A 24204-nucleotide genomic window follows, 5' to 3' on the forward strand; every position below is an offset into this window, starting at 1 on the left:
CCAGCCCAGCGTTTCTAGCATGTCAGACACACTCTCCATCCTCCTATGCTTCCCCAGTACATATCGGGCGGCCTTTCTTTGCACATTTTCCAGTTTTTTAATATGACTTTCTTCATGAGGGTCCCATACAAGAGAAGCGTACTCTAAAATTGGTCTTACTAGGGTCTGATAAGCCTTCTCCTTGGTTGCTCTAACGCTCCCTTTGAGGTTTCTCATTAAGAGTTTTGAAAGCTTTCTTATAGATGTACTCCACATTTAGTCCCCACCCTAAGTCCTTAGTTAAATATACACCTAAGTATTTGCAAGTGTCACTTCTAGGAATGACATTTTCTGAGAATTTATATTCCCTATTGTTCCCATTTACCTTATTGCTAAAAGTGATGGATTTGCATTTGCTAACATTAATATCCATCCCATTTTTGTCACCCAATCTGCCATTTTATTAATGTCCCTTTGAAGTTTGTCACGGTCTCTGTCATTTTCGACTTTCCTGTAGATAATACAGTCGTCTGCAAAAAGTCTTATCTGAGAATTAATATTTATTGGGAGATCATTTATATATATTAAAAACAAGAGCGAGCCGAGTACGCTTCCTTGTGGGACTCCCGATGTTACCCTTGTTTTTTACCTAATTTGACCCTTTGTGTTCGACCTTCCCTGAAATTTCTGAACCAAGAGATTACTCTTCCATCTGTGTGTAGTGGCAATTGGCCCATCGTGGTCAACTTTGTCAAAGGCTTTTGACAGGTCGACTATTATAGCATCCACTTCTATTCCCGCATCCATAGAGTCGAACATTTCTTGGCAGAACCCTAATAGCTGAGTTTCGCAAGAGTGCCCTTTTCTAAAACCGTATTGGCGACTATACAACCAATTCTCACTCTCCCACAAGACCCAGAGATAATCAGCCATTATCTTTTCTAATAGCTTGCATACAACTGATGTCAAGCTTACCGGTCTATAATTATCAACTAGTGCCTCTATCTATCCTCTATCAACTATCTCCTCCTTTGAAAATTGGCGTAACATATGCCTCCTTCCAAGCATTTGGCAAGGCATTATTGTTTAAGGTAACATTGAATAAATGATTTATATAATTTGAAACTACACTACCACCCAATTTATGCAAGTCAATTGAGATACCATCTGGCCCTTTTGATTTATTTGCCCTCATTTTCATAATTTTTTAATAAATTTCTGCGCTCGTCGTTTTAATACTTTTGGTATTTAATATTTTTTCGCCTCCTTGTTGACTCAGAGATGTATCTACATGATCCTTTTTATTTACCATAACCTTAAATACACTTGCATACCAATTATTAAACGCATTAGCCTTTTCCTTATCATCAACGATTAGTGTTCCATCCTCTTTTTTTAAAGCTGTTATGTTTTCCCTGTTGTCTTTCCTCCTCCGGAGGTACTTGTAAAATTTATTTCCATTATCTATCCCGATTATTTTCTGTAGAAAACTATCTTTGGCGATTTTCTTTTCTTTATTCAATTCACGAACTAATTTTTTGTAAATCATGAGCCATTCCGAACTGTCGTCCCGTTTTTTGTGAATCACTCTCAGTTTTTTCTTCAAGGATCTAATTTTGCGGTTGTAGAACTCTGGATCAGTATTTTCTTTAAGAATTTTTATCGGGACAAATTTATTTAATCCCTCCTCCATCATCCCCTTAAATGTTTTCCAGATTTCTTCTACATTCTGCCCACCACTTACCCATTGCAAATACTTTTCCCTTAAAAAGGTCTGGAACCCTTCCCTATCACCATGTTTATATCGCCAAGCTATCTTTTTGTTTACTAGCCCCTTATACTGAGCCCTCTCCCAGTTTAGATACATACGCACAGTTGAATGGTCACTTATTCCCGGAAGGACATCGACTTCCCCTACCCACTTTTTCGATCTCACAAGTATGACGTCGAGGATGTTTCCCCCGCGCGTGGGTTTTTCCACCATCTGTACAAAACCCTCCTCGTTTATAAGACGACTAACGATTTCTTGGGCCTTCCCACCCCCCACCGTGACCTCGTCTGCCGACCATTGAATACCTGCAAGGTTCAAGTCCCCCGCTATGAGGGTGTGATCCTCAGGGTTAGCCGAGTATATGTCTGCTAATACCTCGACTGCGTACATCCCTTCGTTGGGGCTTTTGTACATAGCAACTATTTTTAAAATATTCCCTCCATTCCTACGTTTAACATGAACACACATCATCTCACAATCATTTCTTACCCATTCCAATGTACTTATTAGGTTTTTATCTACACATATGAATATCCCCCCTCCACGACCATCCCTATCCCTTCTGTAAACTGCCAAATTTTGGGGAAAAATCTCGTTTAACATAATATGATCACTTAGCCACGACTCCGTACCTATCACAATATCCGGATTACATGCATCAACTAACGTCTCGAAATGGCATACTTTATTTAGAATACTTCGGCAGTTTACTTGCAAAACTATTAAGCCCTTACCTTCCTTTCCTTCGGTATAGCGAGGTCCACCTCTTGTGCCCATTACAGGTTTCCCTGCTCACTGAGCTTTAGTGCGACATTTTTAAACAGATTTGACAAAACCAGGGATCCCTTCCTGTTTAAATGCACTCCATCGCGGCCCAAGTGACTATCGCCGTATCTATTGGGTACCGACGTATCTATTGGGTGGGGGAGTATTCATTGCAGTAAAGTCACATCTTAGTAGCCAACGATATGAATGCGACGTAGATGAGCGATCTTACACTGACCAAGCAGGGAATAGTACATCTGCTCCGTAGTATCAAAGCACACAAGGCACCTGGTCCGGAAGAAATACCTGCTAGAATATTAAAGGAATTAGCTGACGACATTGCCCCATTTTTACATATTGTTTTTCTAAAATCGATAGAAGAAGGCTCAGTGCCTCGCGACTGGAAGCTAGCCCATATAACTCCCATCTATAAAGGCGGCGATAGGGATAAACCAACCAATTACCGACCCATTTCTTTAACATCGATCTCTTGTAAAATATTGGAACACGTTATTGTCACTAACATTATGAAATTTCTTGATAGTAGGAAAATACTAATCCACAACCAGCACGGATTTAGGAAAAGCAGATCTTGCGAAACACAACTTGGTCTCTTCATTCACGATATACTTAGATCGGGAGAAAACAACACCCAAGTCGATGCAGTATTCCTGGATTTCAAAAAAGCCTTCGACAAAGTCCCACACAATAAATTGTTACACAAACTTAAATACTATGGGATCAATGAGAAAATAATTAATTGGATTAGGGACTTCTTGTCAAACCGCAAACAAATAGTAGTCATAGATGGGTTGTGCTCAACGGAGAGAGATGTTACTTCGGGCGTCCCCCAGGGAAGTGTAATAGGGCCTCTTCTGTTCTTAATATACATAAATGACTTAAGCACACACGTTAGTAGCAATCTAAGGTTATTTGCTGACGACACGGTGATATACAGGGAAATAAGGAGCCAACTAGATCGCGAGCTACTCTCTAGAGACTTAGACAATATCTCGGGATGGTGCAATAAATGGGGATTAACACTTAATATAGATAAATGTGCAGTTTTGAAATTTTGGAATAAAGGAAGCGAGGAACAGGATATAAACTACAAAATAGAGGGTTCAGTATTGACTACGGCAAATCAAGTTAAATATTTGGGGGTTGTTCTAACACCACGCCTTTCATGGGGAGCACATATCAGGACAATATGCGGATCAGCTTTAAAGAAACTTGGCTTCATAAAACGGGTGGTGGGGAAATGTAATGAAAAAGTTAAAGAGAGGTGTTATTTTGCTCTAGTTAGACCTCATTTGGAATATGCCGCAAGTATTTGGGATCCGTGGGAGAAAATTTGGCAAAAAGAATTAGATAAAGTCCAGAGAAAATCCGCTAGATTTGTTAAAAATTGTTATGATAAAAACACAAGTGTGACAGGTCTCTTAGGGGATTTAGGCTGGGAACCACTTGAAGTGCGGAGAGAACAAGCGAGGCTTAGACTTTTAGAAAGGTTCAGAACAAACGAGTTTAAATATGACACTGAAGGAATTATAATGGCCCCACACTACTTAGGTAGATCAGACCACAAAGATAAACTAAGGGAGATAGATTCCAAGACAGATAGGTACAAATACTCATTCTTTCCCCGAACAATCAGTAATCATAATAGCAAGAAACCGAAGTCACTTTAGAAATATTAAAAACTTTGAATTTACAAGTCGGAACAAAATTAAACACTATAGAGATGTTAGGTATACTTTCAGGTGCATGTGTATGTTAGTTGGTAGTTTGAGTGTTTGCATGTGTGTGGGGTGTAAGTGTTCATGCATGAATGTATGCCATGTTTTTTTTTTATATATGATTTTGTCGTTATTGCATGCGATTTTTTTTTTTATTATTTTTCTTTTCTAATTTATGGGTGGTGTCCTAGCACCCCCCGCCACACGCCCTTGCGGCGGCTTGCGGGGTATTGAGTAGATGTAGATGTAGATGTAGATGACATAGAAAGCGTTTGGTGCAACATTAAGGACTACAACGGCAGAAGCCTATTCGTGTGTTCATTTTATAGACCCCCAGATTCTAACACAGATGTCCTACACAAGCTCGACGAACAAATATCCACTATCAGCAGCAGACAAAGCAACAGTATTACTATAATCGCTGGTGACACAAATCTACCGTCAATTGACTGGGACAACTACTGCGTAGGAAAATCTGCCAAAAACAGAGACTCATGCCAAGAACTCCTTCATATATTCACAAAACACTCCTTAGAACAAATTGTTAAATCACCAACACGGGGCCAAAGCATACTAGACATCTTTGCGACTTCCATGCCCGAAATCATTACTAACATTGAAATAATAGACGGAATCAGTGACCATAAGGCTATTCTTGTTGAGTTAAAAAGTAAGGTTGTCAAAATAAACAAAGAAAAGCGTAAAATATACCTATACCACAAGGCAAATTTTAACGGACTAAGAGAAAATTTAAACATAAAAATACCAGAATACAAGACAAAAACACTGACAACAAATACAGAGAACACTTGGAATTATTTCTTAAATATTTTACGCGAAGGAATGAAGACGTACATCCCGTCCAAACTCAAATGCGACAGTAAGGAACCTAGATGGTACAACGGGGAAGTCAGATCGGCATTAAGAAGGCAAAGAAAGCTACAGTCAAATTTTAAAAAAAGTTTAAAAAGTGACGATATAATTTATATGAATACAACCAAACAGCAACTAAAAGAATGTCGTAGTAAGACGAAAAGTATTATGCGCGCAGCGCAGCACTACACTCTTTTAAATCTAAAATGCTAAGCGAATATCTTGAGGAAAATCCAAAGTCATTCTGGTCCTATGTTAGGGAAATACAGGGTAAACGTCCCACTGTTCACTCTTTGAAGACGGAAAATGGAGAAATCATTACAGATAGCGTGAAAAAGGCAAATATTTTAAACCATTTTTTCCAGAGCGTCTACAACAAAAACACAAACGCACCAAACGATCCTCCACACCCACCCGGGGAACACATGAGCGATCTTACACTAACCAAGCGGGGAATGGTACATCTGCTCCGTAGTATCAAAGCACACAAGGCACCTGGTCCGGAAGAAATACCTGCTAGAATATTAAAGGAATTAGCTGAAGACGTTGCCCCGTTTTTACATATTGTGTTTCTAAAATCGATAGAAGAAGGCTCAGTGCCTCGCGACTTGAAGCTATCCCATATAACTCCCATCTATAAAGGCGGCGATAGGCATAAACCAACCAATTACCGACCCATTTCTTTAACATCGATCTCTTGTAAAATATTGGAACACATTATTGTCACTAACATTATGAGATTTCTTGATAGTAGGAAAATACTAATCCACAACCAGCACGGATTTAGGAAAACCAGATCTTGCGAAACACAACTTGGTCTCTTCATTCACGATATACTTAGATCGGGAGAAAACAACACACAAGTCGATGCAGTATTCCTGGATTTCAAAAAAGCCTTCGACAAATTCCCACACAATAAGTTGTTACATAAACTTAAATACTATGGGATCAATGAGAAAATAATTAATTGGATTAGAGACTTCTTGTCAAACCGCAAACAAATAGTAGTCATAGATGGGTTGTGCTCAACGGAGAGAGATGTAACTTCGGGCGTCCCTCAGGGAAGTGTAATAGGGCCTCTTCTGTTCTTAATATACATAAATGACTTAAGCACACACGTTAGTAGCAATCTAAGGTTATTTGCTGACGACACGGTGATATACAGGGAAATAAGGAGCCAACTAGATCGCGAGCTACTCTCTAGAGACTTAGACAATATCTCGGAATGGTGCAATAAATGGGGATTAACACTTAATATAGATAAATGTGCAGTTTTGAAATTTTGGAATAAAGGAAGCGAGGAACAGGATATAAACTACAAAATAGAGGGTTCAGTATTGACTACGGCAAATCAAGTTAAATATTTGGGGGTTGTTCTAACACCACGCCTTTCATGGGGAGCACATATCAGGACAATATGCGGATCAGCTTTAAAGAAACTTGGCTTCATAAAACGGGTGGTAGGGAAATGTAATGAAAAAGTTAAAGAGAGGTGTTATTTTGCTCTAGTTAGACCTCATTTGGAATATGCCGCAAGTATTTGGGATCCGTGGGAGAAAATTTGGCAAAAAGAATTAGATAAAGTCCAGAGAAAATCCGCTAGATTCGTTAAAAATTGTTATGATAAGAACACAAGTGTGACAGGTCTCTTAGGGGATTTAGGCTGGGAGCCACTTGAAGTACGGAGAGAACAAGCGAGGCTTAGACTTTTAGAAAGGTTCAGAACAAACGAGTTTAACTATGACACTGAAGGAACTATAATGGCCCCACACTACTTAGGTAGATCAGACCACAAAGATAAACTAAGGGAGATAGATTCCAGGACAGATAGGTACAAATACTCATTCTTTCCCCGAACAATCAGTAATCATAATAGTAAGAAACCGAAGTCACTTTAGAAATATTAAAAACGTTGAATTTACAAGTCGGAACAAAATTAAACACTAGAGAGATGTTAGGTATACTTTCAGGTGCATGTGTATGTTAGTTGGTAGTTTGAGTGTTTGCATGTGTGTGGGGTGTAAGTGTTCTTGTATGAATGAATGGCATGTTTTTTTTGTGGATATATGATTTTGTGGTTCTTGCATGCGGTTTTTTTTCCTTTCTAAATTACGGGTGGTGTCCTAACACCCCCCGCCACACGCCCTTGCGGCGGCTTGCGGGGTATTAAGTAGATGTAGATGTATCGCCGACCCAACAATTCGGGTCCACAAATGTCAGACTTTGTTGCACGAAAACCCACTCTATTCCTTCGTTTATGGCGTCAATTCTCTTCTAATGTATGTCCCTTCTACGAAGAATTCCACTAATAACAATTTGAGCACTTTTGAACTTATTTTTGTCCGAGGTCGCCAAATCCCAAATAAAACCGATTAAATGGTCTTGTGACTTAGCACTTTTTACGTCGTTTGTCCCTACGTGAATTATGACAACACTTTCAGTTAATGGGAGCTGAAATAAAGAATCTATATAATCCTATGGGGATAGTTAGTGTAACTTATTATGCAGCCGTTTGAGCATTTAAAAATCCACAAAGAGTAAAAAACAGAGTTTAAACTCATCAACCAAGAGTTTTGCATGAACGCCTGTAGCTTTCATGATGTTCTTTGCTAATTAATGCACGTTTTTATGATTCCCATGAGTATTATCATTTCGGGAGGAATCGTTAAAGCTCCTACCTTATCACCATCTACCTATTATCGCATTTCAATCCCCCATCACCATCAAATATTTCCCCGAAAGTACACACGCGATTCTTTCCTCCTGATGGTACACCCTATCGACTTCTTCCTCTTTATGATTGCCTGGTTGTACGTATGTACTCGTTTACCTGAAAATGACCAGGTTCTTTGGTTCCGCTTTTACTTTTACCAATTATATTTTATGAGTCGCTCGTTCTATATTTACTACGCTTCTTTTCACCTTTTTGTTTAACATTTTAGCCACGTTTAGATGTCTCTCCTCCCCTCCGCTGTATGTTACTTTATAAATATCACTCCATTAATACCCGCTATTCTTCCATCTTACCTCACACAGCCCTAAATCTTCTACTATTTCTCTCTTTCGCTTTTAATTCGCTACATTTTCTGCTCTTAACATTATTCCAACGTTCCAAGTTCGTATTCAAACTAACTCGGCTCTTTCCTGCGTCTTCTGTGCTGCTGCAGCACAGAAAACTCAGAAAAGAAGCCAGGATTTTGTGAGATGACGACTCCTCTCCTCTCCCGCTGCCGAGCGCGACACATGGCCGATTGGCCCGAGTCTTGTAGTTGCGAGGACTCTTTTCTTTACCCTGTCCATCAGTGAAATCATGAGAATAATAATTAAGGTTTTCTCCCGCTGCCATCCTCAATAGTGTTTTTAACGTGACGCCATCACTCAATGACCTCCCCACTGGGGTCAGACCCCTTTGCAGCCGCCTCACTTAGGAACAGATGCTGCGCGGACACTTGTCTGGCTTTAACCCTTCGGCCTATCTGGCATGGATGATCCTATCAGGAGCCAATATCATTGCACCCGTCAGCTCAGCTCTTGATGCCATCTGAACGCCCAAGCCCTTCCACCACGTCAAGGTTGTGGTAAAATACTTGGGTGTTTCGGATATTACATGGGGAAAACTCATCCGCACTGTTTTCGTAGGGGTTCTAAAGAAGCTGATATTCATTAAACCTATGCTTGGAAAATGTAGGGATGAATGAGTAAATATTAGGTATTTTACCTGATAAAGAACCTTCATAGAATACGGAACGTATATGATTCTATTGAAAATATTACAGACTTTAAAGACGTGCCCAGAATATGTACCGCGTTAGATTCTTGAAAAATGTCCAAGAATCACCCTTGTACCGCAAGATCTTGGATAGAAATCTTTAGATTTGAAGAGACCCTGAGCTAGGTAAAACCCATTGCAAGTATATCAATCATGTGATTTTGCATCCGGCATGGAAGACATAATTTAGCACGCCTGTCACATTGGCTGGACAGACAATTGCCCCAAAACAAGAGAGATATGCTGCTGATCGGATATGTTCGTGCATTTATTTTCCCGCGCCCTATTCGTGAAAAATCAAGGGAAAAACACTGAGGCAGAAATGGCTAAACAAGGGTGAAAAAAGTTTGAAATATGTAAGTTACATTTTCCCTCAACCATCCTCATGGTTGGTGTCCTAACACACCCCGCCACCCGACACACAAGTGTCGGGTGGCGGGGTTTCATGGAAATAAAAGTGTATTTTGTACATGGTAGTGAAGTGTACATTGTATGTGGTAGTAGAATAGAAGAAGTAGTGGTAGGTGGTGGTCTATAGACCCCTGCCACTTGTCCTCTCGGAGTAGTGCAAATAGTTAGATGGCAATTATGGATACCGCATGCATAGTGTTGAATCACCCCCTGCCACACATCCTGGCAGTGCTTATCAGGGTACCGTGTATTATATGCTAGATTCATGATATCCTGAAATCGGGGTAAGTATTACACAAGTCGACGCTCTAATTTTATATTTCAAGGAAGCCTTTGACAAGGTCTCTAGCGAATATTAAATACACATACTATGAATTTATGGAATAAATAAGAAAGTGAGCGACTGGATTAAGGACTTCTAATATAACCGTAAACAAAATTTTTCGTCGACGGGGCTAACTCATTAGAGGCAGACGTAACTGCAAGAGTGCCCAGGGAAATCTTATAAGGCCGCTACTATTCTTGATACATATTAACGAACTAAGTTTCCACGTTTTCAGCAAACTCACACTATTTGCAGACGACACAGTGATTTAGAGAGAACTAAGGGCTCCAGTAGTTTACGGACTTATCTCTATGCTTTGAGTCTAGATATCGTTGTGCTCTAAGGATTGTGGTTTTACTTGAAAAACATTATTTGAGAAAATGAAAATCTTGTGTTGGCGCACGTAATTAAGGAGTCAATCAGTTCCAGAGAACAAGAGTAATATAAATATTCAAGAGTACTTAATGAATCAATGACTTTCAGAGGATAACGACTTTTCATTTATCCACTTAAATTTAAATGTATAAAATAAAAATTTCTCCCGTTGAAAAACATTTTTTCCGGAACGATAGAGGTGTTCACAATGTTAACTGCTATTACATCTTCGGCAATTCTTATTCCGTGAGCATATCGTCCTTATTGAGTGTAATATGGCGAATATTGAACTAATATTATCTCACGTATAACACTTAAAGCCATATATTGAGATACTACTGCCTTTGTGGACGGCGATAACTTCTTAACTTGGAATAGACTGCTTATAGAATACCGATATATAGGATCCTTTTTTAATCAATTATTGATTTAAAGCAATGAGCAAAATATTGAGCCTGTCTGCTGGCCGAAACGTGATGGGGTTTGAACCCTTCTCTGGTGATGTATTTACTTTGCCAATTTTCCCGATGTAATATTGTCTCGGGAATCCGATGCATATGCCAAATTTTCCTAAGTTTCCGATATCTAATGGGAAAATAATAGGTTAGCAGAGGAGTCTGCACGGGAAATAGATATGCAAAAAAAGCCGAAATTTTACATAGAAATAATTCATATGAGATTTGTTGGAGAAGAGTCAAAATGGTATAACGTAGGTGTAAAATTATCGAATTTCTAAGAACAAACACGGAAAGTTAAAAAACAGAACCAAAATCTATCTCAAGTTTCCCTCCCACTGCTGAGGTAGTGTTTCGGACTTGTAAGTGAGAGAAGACCTTGTCGATTGGCATTGGCATTGACCCTAAGTGCGGAAAAACAATCTATTCTACTTCCAGGCTGACTTGAATGGCCGACTTAAATTCACTACGCGGCAGGGATAAGGCAGTGAGCCAGATATTTTTATTGTCATCGATCCTTAAGGACCTTCTGCTGCCCCTCCAGCTGCGACCTCCTTGGAGATGGGACGAGGCCAATGCCCGGTCGCTTTGCGGGAGTAGAACATAGAGGGCAAAAAGGGAGGAAGAGAGACGCGGATGCGACAGTCAAATGCTTTTTTTTTCTAATTGACGTCCTGTGACGTGGAGAGATTGCGCGATATTGTCGCCGGCTCGCGACGAACGGGGAACAAATGAATGACGAGGAAGGCTAGGAGGGGTCGCGCGGGAGGGAAAACAATGGGCGTCGGCAGCGCAATGGAACGCCAGCGTACGTATTTCTGCACGCGTGCATACGTGTAGTCCGTGTCTCGTTGATACGGGAAGCATCCCTCCGTTTATGGAGGGAAGTGGTGGGGGCGCGGGTTGCTGAACATGGAGTTTGCGCGCAGTCAATCAAGTGAACGCCCAACAATAAACGGGAGAAGTTACAAATTACGGCGAACCTAGCATCCCCGCCACCACAATTGGCTTAACGATGCCTTTCTTCGGTTTTCGGAATAATTTATTTCACTAAAAATAGAATAGTGGAATTTCTTAAAAGTTTTCTAGTTCAATTTATAATCTGACGCGTTAAAATAGTTTGTCTTTTTACGTATAGGCTGTAACGATAATAGCCTTTACGGTAACAATGGCGACGCGCGCAATTTTTTGCCGTGCTTAATAATTTAGAGCTTTACCACCGATCGACGAGCGCTGCCATCGCGCGTTGAGTTTTGACTCGTCGAATTGCAGTCGCTAGCTTTCGGTTTGACATTACGGTGAACATCTGGCAGGGGATGGTAAAATTTGAGACAGCGGGTGATTTTGACCGCGTATTATTCAGTTAATCAATTTAGCATTCCCGCCATCATTGGATGCAGTATTTCAAAACACAAAATCATTGAATTTTCTGGAAATACTGTTTATTTATAACATTTGATAAAGTGCATATTTAGTGCATTTAAATGAAATCGAAACATCCAATTCTTCGATAAATTTAGTATATTTATTACATTTGCCATTATCACTTATTATTTAACATTCAAAATTCAATGTAACGATTGGTGTCCCGTATTCTACTTATGTTAGTCTGAAACCCATCACCGAGGAGTGTAGAGGATGTGAGGGCAACCAGGAAAGGTTTGTTGATTGGATAAGGGGGGATCGGTTTAAAGGAGATGGAGACATTGACCGATATCGCAAAGGCGCTCAAGTCCGAAGAAGAAATAGCTGGTCGTATGATGGTTTAATTGCAATCACTTTCACTATACTTCCATTTTAAACTATTGGTGTAATTTTTAGCGTTGAGTTACCGTCGGCGAGATATGCGTTTAATGAAAGATAATTGTGTGAAGGAGTGGTGTTTAGCAATATCTACCTCTAGCGAACTTAAGCTTGTCTTAGGAATAATATGAGCATGGCTTCATATTTTATTTTTAGCCATCAAGTCCTTTCCATCTCATCTGTTTACCTAGACTTACATATACATCGTATTCACTTGAGCAGTTATCCTTAGCATTCCCCACTTCCATCTTGTGCAATAATTTATCCCAAACTATTTCTCAGATACCACAGGCTTTATGAATAGAGGTTATAGTCCTAATTGTTTCCTTGGTGTTAATACATAATATCCCTTACCAAAACAGTGCACTGCTCAGGGCTGCTTTGTCAATAGTGGAAGCGTATATTCATCTTTTATTTAATCATAAAGTAACGTTTGGATCTTAATTATAGGGAAATGATAAAGATCTTATTGGCCGTATTTTATTCAATGTTGCCTTCACAAAGTTGGCGCGTCCATTCGTAACTAATTATTGGTGGCCGTAATTTTCATTTTAGTATCCTAAATGCGTGAAGCTATTTACCTTTGAATTAAAGTATCGAGCTCAAATCAATTAAAAGAAATCAGATTCAGCATTTAAGAGGGGTTCACACTTTCGAATCTTACGTACATCAGTTATTGAAATAGCTATTACTTAATTAGCATCAAAAGACAATCAATTCATATATAAAGCTGTAAATAATCTGCTTAATAGTAATTTCATATTATAAATGGTATTACACTGTACTCTCCTACTTAAGGGAAATTGAGATCGTCAAATAAGACTTCTTCATTCGTACACTTTTAAGTTATAATATTTAAACAAAATAAAGACATAAATATAGATACTATGTTTCAGTGCGGTAAGTAACCGCGTGCGCCCCGCTTAACCCTGCCTGGCCCGTAGGGTGACAAAGGGGATGGGAGACCGGAGGAGGTCGGTTCGCCTAATGAAACTTGCCGGTTGCACAAACCCAGCAAGCTACGAAATGATATTAATGGATGGCAAACAAATAATAATCGAACGTCGCGGGAATATGCTCGGCCAAACGTTATGAGCCGTGTTTGCGCCAGCGAGGCGTTAAATTCCGCGGCGCAGGGCACGGCGATAGGTTAGGACGCCACCGGTTCCGTGTTTGCCCGCCGGCTCAAGGGAGGAGGAGTAAATAAGTCTCCCTCGGCGCATGCATGTGTAATCTAACTGAAAGCGTGGCAGTGCGGAATCCAACTCATTTCCTGTCCTAAAGATGTAAAGAAAGAAAAATAAGGATCTCCTTCAACTTCTCCCCCCCCTCCTCCTCCCACTAACCCCTTCCATCCTCCCCACTCCCCCCTTTTACCGCCACCGTCAGCACTTGCTTTATCTCCCGCCCGCCCACACACTCTTCTCAACCCACTCCTCGTCTTTCACGCTTTCATCTCCTCATTTGTTTCTCCATTCCCTCTCTCCTTCTCCACTGGCCATCATCGCCTTATAGCAGCCATGGTTCTTCTGCGTCCGTTCGATTAATTAATTCATGCCGTTGCCGTTTCAGCGCTTTTCTCGCGTCATAGACCTTTTTTGCTTTCACCTAGCGCTCTCCTCCTCTCTTAAACGTCGTGGTGCCAGCTAATACTACTTCTCTTTCTGGATTTCTAATACTAGACGTGACGTCTCTCTTGAATTTGCCTTAACAAAGCACACCTCACGGTGGAACTCCCTTCTCGTAGCTTTCCATGCCAACAACCAAATAATTCAACATTTACTTACTAAGCTACCTTTTTCTAAGTGTAAATAGTACATATGCATCTGCACCACAAATTTAAGAAATCACCATAAACCTGATCAACCTGTGCTCAAAATAAAACAATGATATTTAATAATTTCAATCATTTCTTATTATCTTAGTTTGATACATTTATTTCAGTATTTTCATTTCAAATATTATTATTTTCAATTCATATGGAATTAATATAATTCTTCGCTTAGGACTCCTGAGCATTTTGTTTTACCTTACGTTTAGTATTGATAAATGTATCCAACAATGGTAATTTTCATATGTAGCTAGTTTTAGCACTATTTTTAATCAGTTTAGCCAACAGATTCCTTCATAACGTAACTCAGGAGTCAACTTTACTTATTTCAAATGTACGTTTCTCAATCAGGCTGCCATATCTGCGGGTTAATTGTAGAGGTATCGTAAATGACTGACTTTTTTTATTTGCGTCACTGTTAAATTTCATAATGGCCCACTTCGTCACTCAGTGGGAAATCGGAGGCAGCGAGACAATTTCAGAACTGCATGTCGAAAAAGAGAAAGTGGCAATTTTTTCCACGAATCACTTTTAGGCTACCATTAACCATCGATTAATCGGTAACAGATGAATCGCTGTAATATGTCACACCCAGGGAAAATGATGTCTGGATATCTAGGATCCTGAAGATTTGAAGGTTATTTATTTTAAAGGATTCAGGTTTAACGTCGGAGAAATGAAATTCCATGGGTCCACTAAATCTGGTTTAACGAAATATGTGCCGTGAAATGTAATGAATGCGATTAATGTTTGGTCGCGGCATCGCCAATCGTAAACCGAACACATTTTATTGCGAATGTGCCTGTTACTGTCGCGGTAAACATGGCAGATCCAATGCAAGAGACGGAGTTTAAAATGCAATAGGTGTGTGTACATATACATATCCATCGAGCGTGGTTTATTTTTTTTCCACGGACGAGTTAGTTCCCGATGAATGATTAAGATCTGTTTTTTTCAGTCCGTCGAACATTTTCCAGCTCTTTGCACGCTCGCTTATCCCGAGTCATTTTCCGTGCACCTCCCCGTCGGACGATGCCCTCGTCTCGTAATGCTTCCACAGGGATGAGTTTATCCGACGCCCCCTACAGCCCCACCGCCATTCTTATCCGGCCACTACGATTGGAATCTCGCCGTGGGGGTCAATCGTCTCCGACGATCGCGACAATGCCTCCCACGCGCGCTAGGCTGCAATATGCGCGCCCATTCCCTATCTCTCTCTCATCCACGCATCCTTTTGTCTCTCTCCACACCCGCCCCCCCTTGCCTTCCCCTCTCCACCCCACCCCCGCTCGTTTCCTTTCCCTCTCTATGGACAGTTACCCTTCCTCCTCCTTCCCGGGATGATCCTAAAAGGGGGAGGAAGTGGAAGAGACAGTCGAGTCTGTTCTTTCCCTCCCTCTTCATCCTCACAACTTCAGCTTTTATGATTCCCACTTGCTATCTCCACCATCATGTTCTCCACACTTCAATTTTTCTCTTCTTCTCGCGTATTTTTTTCTCACCCTAAATTTTTAAAGGAAGTTATGTGTTCAATCACCCACCTAATTACTTTTCTCTCACCCATTTAGTAACTATATTATTCTCTCATTGAAATCGTCGCTCATGCTGCAACTACGATTATTGGTCGATTCTGTATCAAAGGCACTCTTTCGCTCCTTCTTTACGTAGTTCCATCATGTTCCATGCACGTGCTCTTTACTGGGTAAGTATGTTTTGTAACGGTTTTGGGAAGCATTTCATTAGCTAGTAGTGCCTATACTATATAATAAATGCATTTGTTTCATAAATATATCTTCACGTGACAGAAAGAGGGGACGATTTCTTTCTAAAAATATTGGAGTATTTCTGAATAATATTGCCCATGGTCTATTCCCAAAACGTTAATTTAATTACGGCATATACCACAAAAATTAGATTCCCATCGCTTCAGATCCCTTTAACTTGGAAATATAAATTATATCCTTTTTTATAATTGAATATTTTACTTATTATTATAATATTTTGCTCATGCCCTTTGTTTACTCAACATTTTTCCCGCTTGGTGGATTTGTGTCAAAATCTGAAATTTGGCTTTATCCGTCAACGCTAAGTGCATTTATTATTCCAATGATGTATTTTGAGCCCTTTCCAGATTCCAGCTACAGATCCACTTGAATTTTAATATGTTCTCTCAATTAGTAATACCAACTGATACCGTAGCTATGTTGATTCACTCAAAGGGTGTCCAAGGTTCACTCAAATAATCAGGCCCCTCTTAATATGCATTGATAATTATTTTTTAAAATGAACGTAATTCGTTTAACGGAATTGCAAATATTTTTACCTATGCTTGCTAAACTTCTATGATAAATAATTATGTTCCAGTTAAAGCGAATGTATTAAGGGACCATCTTAGAGAGTGAGCAACACAGGACCAGATTAACTATCAACGCATTTTTTTTAGGCAAAAACTCTTTAGGTTCATGTTAAAACGCATCATTTCAGGAACTGATTTATAATTTAAAAATTATTTTTTCTAGATTTCAGGCAATATTCACCTAAATCTTCTTTGACTCGATGAAAAAACATTCACCAAATAGAATTGTAAAACTAGGACGATGGTTAGAGCCAATCATATTCCTCATAGCTGTAGTCCTATAGATTCGTCTTTTCATAATTTAATTTATATGCATATATATAATATATATAATGTATATAATAATCTTCACCACGCGGCGGGAGAAAGGTACGACGCCGGTATTAAATAGCTGCATACAAGAATGCAAAGAGGGATTGATCCTCAAGGCGACAATGTAGAAAAATAGCTGAAGGGTCAACCTTTCCAACGATACACGCGAAGTTGAGAATAAATTTGATTTTTCATGAAAAAAATAGGGGACCTTACTTTTCGAATCGCCCTCGTGTCTGTGTGTGTGTGTGTATATATAAAAAAAATATATAGATTAAAAAATATATATATATCTATATATACATATAAATAAATAAATATATATATATATATGTGTGTGTTTATATGTATATTATATATATATATGTGTGTGTGTGTGTGTATATATATATATATATATATATTTATTTATTTAATTATTTATTAAATACATATATACTTAGAAATCTTAAAGATTTGTCGCAGTAGACTTTCCGCCTGTGTGCATGAAAAGAGGACTCGAATATGATGCAAGCATAGGAGCTCTGCGGAGTGCGTTGTGCACGGTCACCGCATGGCGTCAATGGCTTCGGGGGGCGTGCGTGGGTGTCCCAGTGAGACGGCGGCGAGCCACTAGCTAGGCGCACACCCTTGATGGGGTGACATGCAGGGAGGGGTTGGAGTTCCTCTTAAGAGGAGTGACCGATCCTCCTCGCCGCACGCCCTCCTCCGCCGCCCACTTCCGCCTCGCTGCGTTTTTGTGTCGAATGGACGAAGAAGACGAATGGGCGATCTTCCGGGAGAGAGAGAGAGAGAAGGGGAGAGAGAGAGATGCGAGGAGGTTTTGTGACTCCATCCCGGCCTCTTAAATCTCTTTCCCTTCTCCTAGAATCCCCTCCCTCTCTGACTCTCTCCCTGCTCATTCCGAGTTGAGGAAATGAAGACGCTTGGCCCTTGCGTGCGGGGAACACACGAGCCGTGACAGACGCTCCGTTTGAGTGGGAGGGAGAGGCGAAGGAATAACTGCATCCCCCTCTCACTCCCGGACTCCCGTCGAGCTGGTTGAATGGGTGGGGCTGAACTTGAAATGAGGATAACCATTCTGCCGCCTGTCCCAATCATCCCCCTCTTTCTCGTTCCCTTTGCTCTCCCACTTTATCTTTAGATCTCTTAACTTGTCTCTATTTTTCAGCGATTCCGTTTGCACCTGGCCCCACTCGCACATGAACTAAACGCCTGTCGGAAATATGAATATTATCATTATTTCGGCCCTCACTTTATAGTCATTCCATGTAAGAGAAAGCTTTTGCTTTAAATATCATTTCTCTAATATATGAAGTAAGAAGTCAACTATTAAAATGCCGTAATTTTTGCAAAATTTGAAAATTTAAGGTTCATTAAGAATAAGATTAAAATGTTCCAGCGATCTTCGAATACAAATCAATAACAATGACGATGAAATAAAAATAGAAAAATAATTCGTAGAAAAATACCAATGACTTTGATTCTAAAATTTATAATGTGGAAAAAGTTTTAAAGGGATTAGATAGATTAAAGGCTAACCATTTGACCGCCGTCTGTGAAACGAAGAAACCGATCTGACAATATTCAATTCGTGGAATTATGGTATTCTGTGTGCCTTGCATTATTATTAGCCTAAAATAGTAATTGCTGGAGTGGTAGGAGCATAATAGAAGGAAGTTCGTAGAAGTTGGAGTCATGAATAGGTAAAACTTTAGCTTGGTTATACTATATTCTTGCTGGTGGTGCCAATCGGAGATGAGCCTGAGTAGTGATTGAAGGGGTCCTTGCTAAAACAAAAACTGCAGAGTTTAGGTGGTAATAAATGAAAATTGGAAGAGCAGAAAATGTGGGGATTATAAAACGTTTTCCCTTTCACGGTTTTAATACTGTGCAAATAGGTATTGACAAAGTAACACATCTTCATCTATGTAATACCCCATAAGCCGCCGCTGGGACGTGTGATGGGGGATGATAGGCCATCACTCTTAAAAGAGAAAAAAACCTCATGCAAAAATAGCATACTCATGCAAACCTACATCCACAGTGGTGTATATATTAATGCAAAAACCATTGTAACTTACACGCATGCCACTACATATACTATCAACTAACATACACGTGCCCATTTATTTACGTAAGAATGTAGTAAAAATGTTTCCAATAGCGCAGTAAAAAAGTATCCAATTTCGTGCGAATTTGAATTGAAAAGTAACAGGGGGAAATTCCACCATCACATGGATATGCAAGTCATAGTTCCAGCTCACAAAGGCACAGGTAGGGAATGCGATACACTGCTCGAGGAAGCGGAAGCGTCCCCCCACGGATAGAGACGAGGTATGGACAAAGAAACTTGAAAACAAACAATGCAAGCAATTAGTTCTCCTGGTTTGTTTTAGGACTCTTTAAAATAATCGACATCTATATATCAGAATTATTGCAGGTTTTAAAGTCCTTTTCGCGAAAAGTTTTGCAAATTATATGTTTAAAATCAAGGATGGAATGATCAAATTCCTGATTTTAATTTTCTGCAAGTGTTTTTTTGGCTTTTGGCATACTTTGTTGGGCCGCTGACAACTACCGAATATGAATTGAAATTACTTAGTAGATTTTACAAAATTATTTTTTGGTACCACTGGTTTCTTCACATTGTTGGGTACTTATTTGTCGCCTAAGTGCACCAAATAAAACTCTAAAAAGTCTGTTGAAGTCTAAAAAGTAATTGCAATGCCTCAAGGTGCGATTTCACAAGCCCTGGTAAAATTGAATTTACTTGATGACACAAACTACGTTCTCCTTGTTTATATTTTCCTTATCCCTCATTCAAACCTAGCTTGTATTCTCTTCTCTATTCTCTCTTTCCTGTCTGTGTTCATATGTTTCCCTCTACTGCTCCTGGATTCCCTCCTATCCAATTGAAGCCATCAGTTCCTTCATACGTGATGTCACTTTGAAAACAGTCGGGAGTCCACTCCTTGACCCCTTCTATCCATGCAATGGAAACAAGCTAGTTATCCCATCTTCCTCCATTTCCGTGGGCAGGGCTTTTCTGAATTACATTAATCATTGACTGTCTTCTCTCCAATTCCACAGCAACTTTTGGAGTTCCCTCATCGTGACTAGTACCGTTTGTAATTAGCCTTCGTTTCCCCGAGTAGAGCCACTTAAATGATGAGGAACGTGCCTAAAGTTGAATAAGAAGCCTTACTAATGAATTGTTTAGGTTGGGAATTTAGGCTTTTGAAATGCCTACGCATGAAAATATTTCAATACCAGTCTTATTTGACTTTATATAAAGTCTATGTTACAAGAATGTCGATATAAATTTCACATATCTGTGCTTAATAACCAGTATTAGACGAGTATTGGAAAAATGTGACGAGAAGGTTAAAAAGCAATGGTATATTTCGCTGATTAGGCCTCGTTGAAAATATGCTGCTTGTATAAGGGATATTCATGAAGTTGGATTGATTGCCTAATTAGGTCGCGAGCAACGCAGAGGGGCTAGTTTTTAAAACGTTGTTAAGATAAACTGAGTAGTGAATATAGGCTGGGTATTGCTCAAGGAGTGAATGTTAGGTTATCGACTACATTTCCTGCATAGATTGTCTCTTAAGCTGTGATGCTTAAAATTCAATATTGGCGCCATCCTACTACGGTAGGAGAGATATTGACAGTAAGATAAGAAAGGTCAAGTGTAAAATCTAAATATTTAATATTTATTTTCCCCGCGACCGATATAATTGTAAGTGAAAATGCTACGGCCAAGAAGGATTTTCCTATTTTCATTCCAAATTTTCTAGTATATAATATATGTAAATACTTTTTTCTATAGTATTCTAAATAACGCAGAAAAAAAATTATGATAGGAAATAATTTTGCGCTTGTGAACTGCTCGATTCCGCCTTCCCCACTTCTCCCGTGTTCGTCCTTTATGTGTGTTCCTATCCCTTTTCCTTAATTCTATTTCCATGTGAATGAATATGTATGCTACGCTATTGAGAGTGAAAAAAGGAAAATCCCTCTTTGCCCTAGCGATATCACTTACATTTATTCTGATCTGCTATCGTTCGTGGGAAAAAAGACGTCTCAAATCTTTCGATTTTACGCTTGATCTTATAATTCTTATTGTTGTGAACTCGCCAGGACAAAGAAGGGTTTCCCCTTTTTAATTCTAAATAGCATAGTATACAACATATATATATATATATATATATATATATATATATATATATATATATATATTTATTTATTTATTTATTTATAATTCTTGATAAAGTATGTAAAACATCGCACCTTATTTAAAAGCCAATATTAACAAATTAAAGAAGAAAGTTCAGTTCACATACCCTTTCTAAAAACACGGTGATAGTAATTAAAGAAGAATTTCTTTAATATTGATGAGCTGCAAAATGCCAGAAAAAATTTTTAGCAATAAATTGGCCTTTATAAACCTGAGGAAAATACCCTCCCGTAACCAGCATTGGTTATAAAATTAGATCATTTGAAACACAGTTACGTCTTTTAATTTATGAAATCCTGAGAGAGGAAGGAAATATCTGTGGATGCCGTATTTTTTGGATTTTTATAAAGCCTTCGACAAGATCCATCACAAGAAATTGATGCAAAAACTAATTTATAATGCTATTTTAAAGAAAAAGATTAGCTGTATCTGGGATTTTACGCAACCGTCTATAAAATGTAATTGTCGAAGGGTTGAGTTTATTGGAACCCACGTAACTTGAAGAATGCTGCAGGGAAGCTTTATGGGGCCCCTACTCTGCGGAGTGTTGTAAATAAATGGGATTATAATTGAATATGAGAAAATATACACCATTGAACTTTTGAAATAAAAGAAATGATCAACCAGACATTAATTATAAAATAGATGGGGTCGCGTTGAGGATTTCGGAAAAACTAAAATACTTGATTGTTATCCTGGCATCAAAACCGTAACTGGGTACAAACATAAGAATATGCGGGTCATACTTATATGAGTTAGGTTTCATTGGGCTGTATTTAGGAAAATATGATGAAAGAGTGCAAGGGAGATGTTACTTTGCTTTAGTTGGTCCATTATTGGAATGTACAGGAAGTATTTCTGATCAATGGGAGAGAGCTTTCAGCAACTAAATTAGATGAGGTTCAGAGAAAATTCGTTAGGCTTGTTAAAAATTGTTACGATACCTGGGTATCACGGATGCTTTGTGGGGTTTAGGCAGGAAGCGTCTAAACTAAGTACCACTAGACGGGTTATAGGAAAATGTGACTAAAAAGTTCGAGTGAGAGTTCAAGCCACTACTTGGCTTTAGTCAGGTCACTCTTAGAATACGCGGCATAGGTATAAATCAATGTGAAAAAAAATTATAAAGAAATTTGATAATTTTCAGAGTAAACTCGCAAGGATTTTAAAAAATTGTTCGAGAAGAGAGTAAGTGCCACGGGTTTTCTGGAGGGATCAGTTTGGGAACCTCTTGGGAGAGAAGAGAGGAGGACTTAGGTGTTTTAGATAAGTATAGGATAGCCTAATTTTCTTGCTACACAGAGGTAGTGATTTTGGCATAAAATAATGCATCTACACCTACAAAAATACCCCTCGATACGGGATGAGAAAGAGAGAGATATTTTAAGGGGTCAGGGAAAGGGATAATATCATTCACTTGAAATCTCTCTAAAGGACGTGCAAAGTGGGTGCCACACGGTGGACCCACACCAAGGCACGCACTTTGGTGCATTCGACCACCCGGGTAAAATAAAAGGGATGAGCACCGTCCAAGACAGATTCAAATGCCCCATATTTTTTATAGTTACGTTAAAGTTAAATTAATTGTCTTATCGTGGTCAGCTAAAAATGAAAAATATTGAAAGTACGGGTATATATAACCCATAGGTTAGTTCTCGGCATAATGCCAAACTTTTTTATCCAATAATAAACTTTGAAAATACTTTTACCAAAGGCACCATAATACCTGCTTTATGTTGATTATCAATATATATTTGATTTTCCATCATCCCGTACATTTTCAACTTGATACTTGCACCCCCTGCCACTTTCACCTGCTCTTTTGATTCTCTCTATTTTTTTTAGTAAATATTATACACGGTTTATGATTGAACCGGACAAAACCTAAACAGCCAACTGTGTGCTAACTCCGTTTTTTGAAAATCGTACAAAGTGGCCACTGTCGGCTTTAGAGCTCATCCTCCCGAAGTAGTACGGTCAATGACATCCGTTGAGACAACAGCAGCATCTTTCCACGCCAAGCTGCCTCAGTCCTACGGGAACATAGACAACTAACTCTCTCCTATCATGGGTAGACACACTAGCACTCAGCCAGGCTCTCCCGCCGACCTCCCCTTCCGACCGCGCGGCAAGTCCTCCCGTCCTCTAGCCCTTTGCCGTGATGTATCGCCCGATTCGGACGGGGCATCAACGAGGGGTTGGGGATGCCGGAGGTCACGGGGGATGATGGGCCCCTCCGGTGGCCTTATGGAGTGCCCCCGTCCCTCCGATGACCGCGCATCATTAGTCATAGAGTTCTCTCCCCCCACGGCGATGCTTTCTCCCGATCTGGCTTCCTCATCGTTACCTCTACCGGACGTGGAAACTCTTGCTTGCCCTCCGTGGAAATACGCGCCGAGAGGGCAACAAGGAAACGATCGTGAAACGTCCTCGGCTCCGTGTTGTTCGTCCTGACTCCGCAGGATTAGTCTTCATTTGGGACAAAGGGGAGAACCAGCGAAGGGTAGAAAAAAGAAATAGTGTCAGGCGTTTTGAAGGCCATTCATATTTCACGCAAGTTAAGTGCAACCAGTGACAGCGATCGTCCCATGTCTGACTTGCATTTAACATCCCTTGGTACTTTCGACTTCTTCGTTCACAAATTGGAAATTCATGCCTGCATGAGATCTTAGTCAAGAAAAATAGTTGAGATAGAAAATGTTTACCGTTGCTAGATATATATATATATATATATATATATATATATATATATATATATATATATATATATATATATATATATATATACTATATATAGTATATATATATATATAATTAGGTAATTAAAGGTTAAGGTAGGTTTTTGGATGGACAAAATTACTAATTCAACAATTTGTGACCCCCAGCAAAACACAACGTCCTACTCTATATCAGGTCCCTCTTCATCTCTGAGTACTTTCTTCCTCCCTTCATCCCGTCCAACATCCAAATCCTGTTCCTTCCCTTCCCTCGTTTGCCCAACATTCTCCCCTCAATCACAGTCTTCAGCATCCCACTGCCGGCTAATACCCCCTTTCATCCACTTTTCCTGCCTCCATAGGATTTCTCCCAAGAAACCCCTCTCTTCGCTCACCATACCAAGTACTTCCTCATGTAATGACTCAAATGACTCTCTATCTTTCGATGAAGACGGAGTAGAATTCCGTCGAAATTATCAA

This window comes from Hetaerina americana, unplaced genomic scaffold (genome assembly GCF_022747635.1).
Source record: "Hetaerina americana unplaced genomic scaffold, ioHetAmer1.1.p SCAF_2, whole genome shotgun sequence".
Lineage (NCBI taxonomy): Eukaryota > Metazoa > Arthropoda > Insecta > Odonata > Calopterygidae > Hetaerina > Hetaerina americana.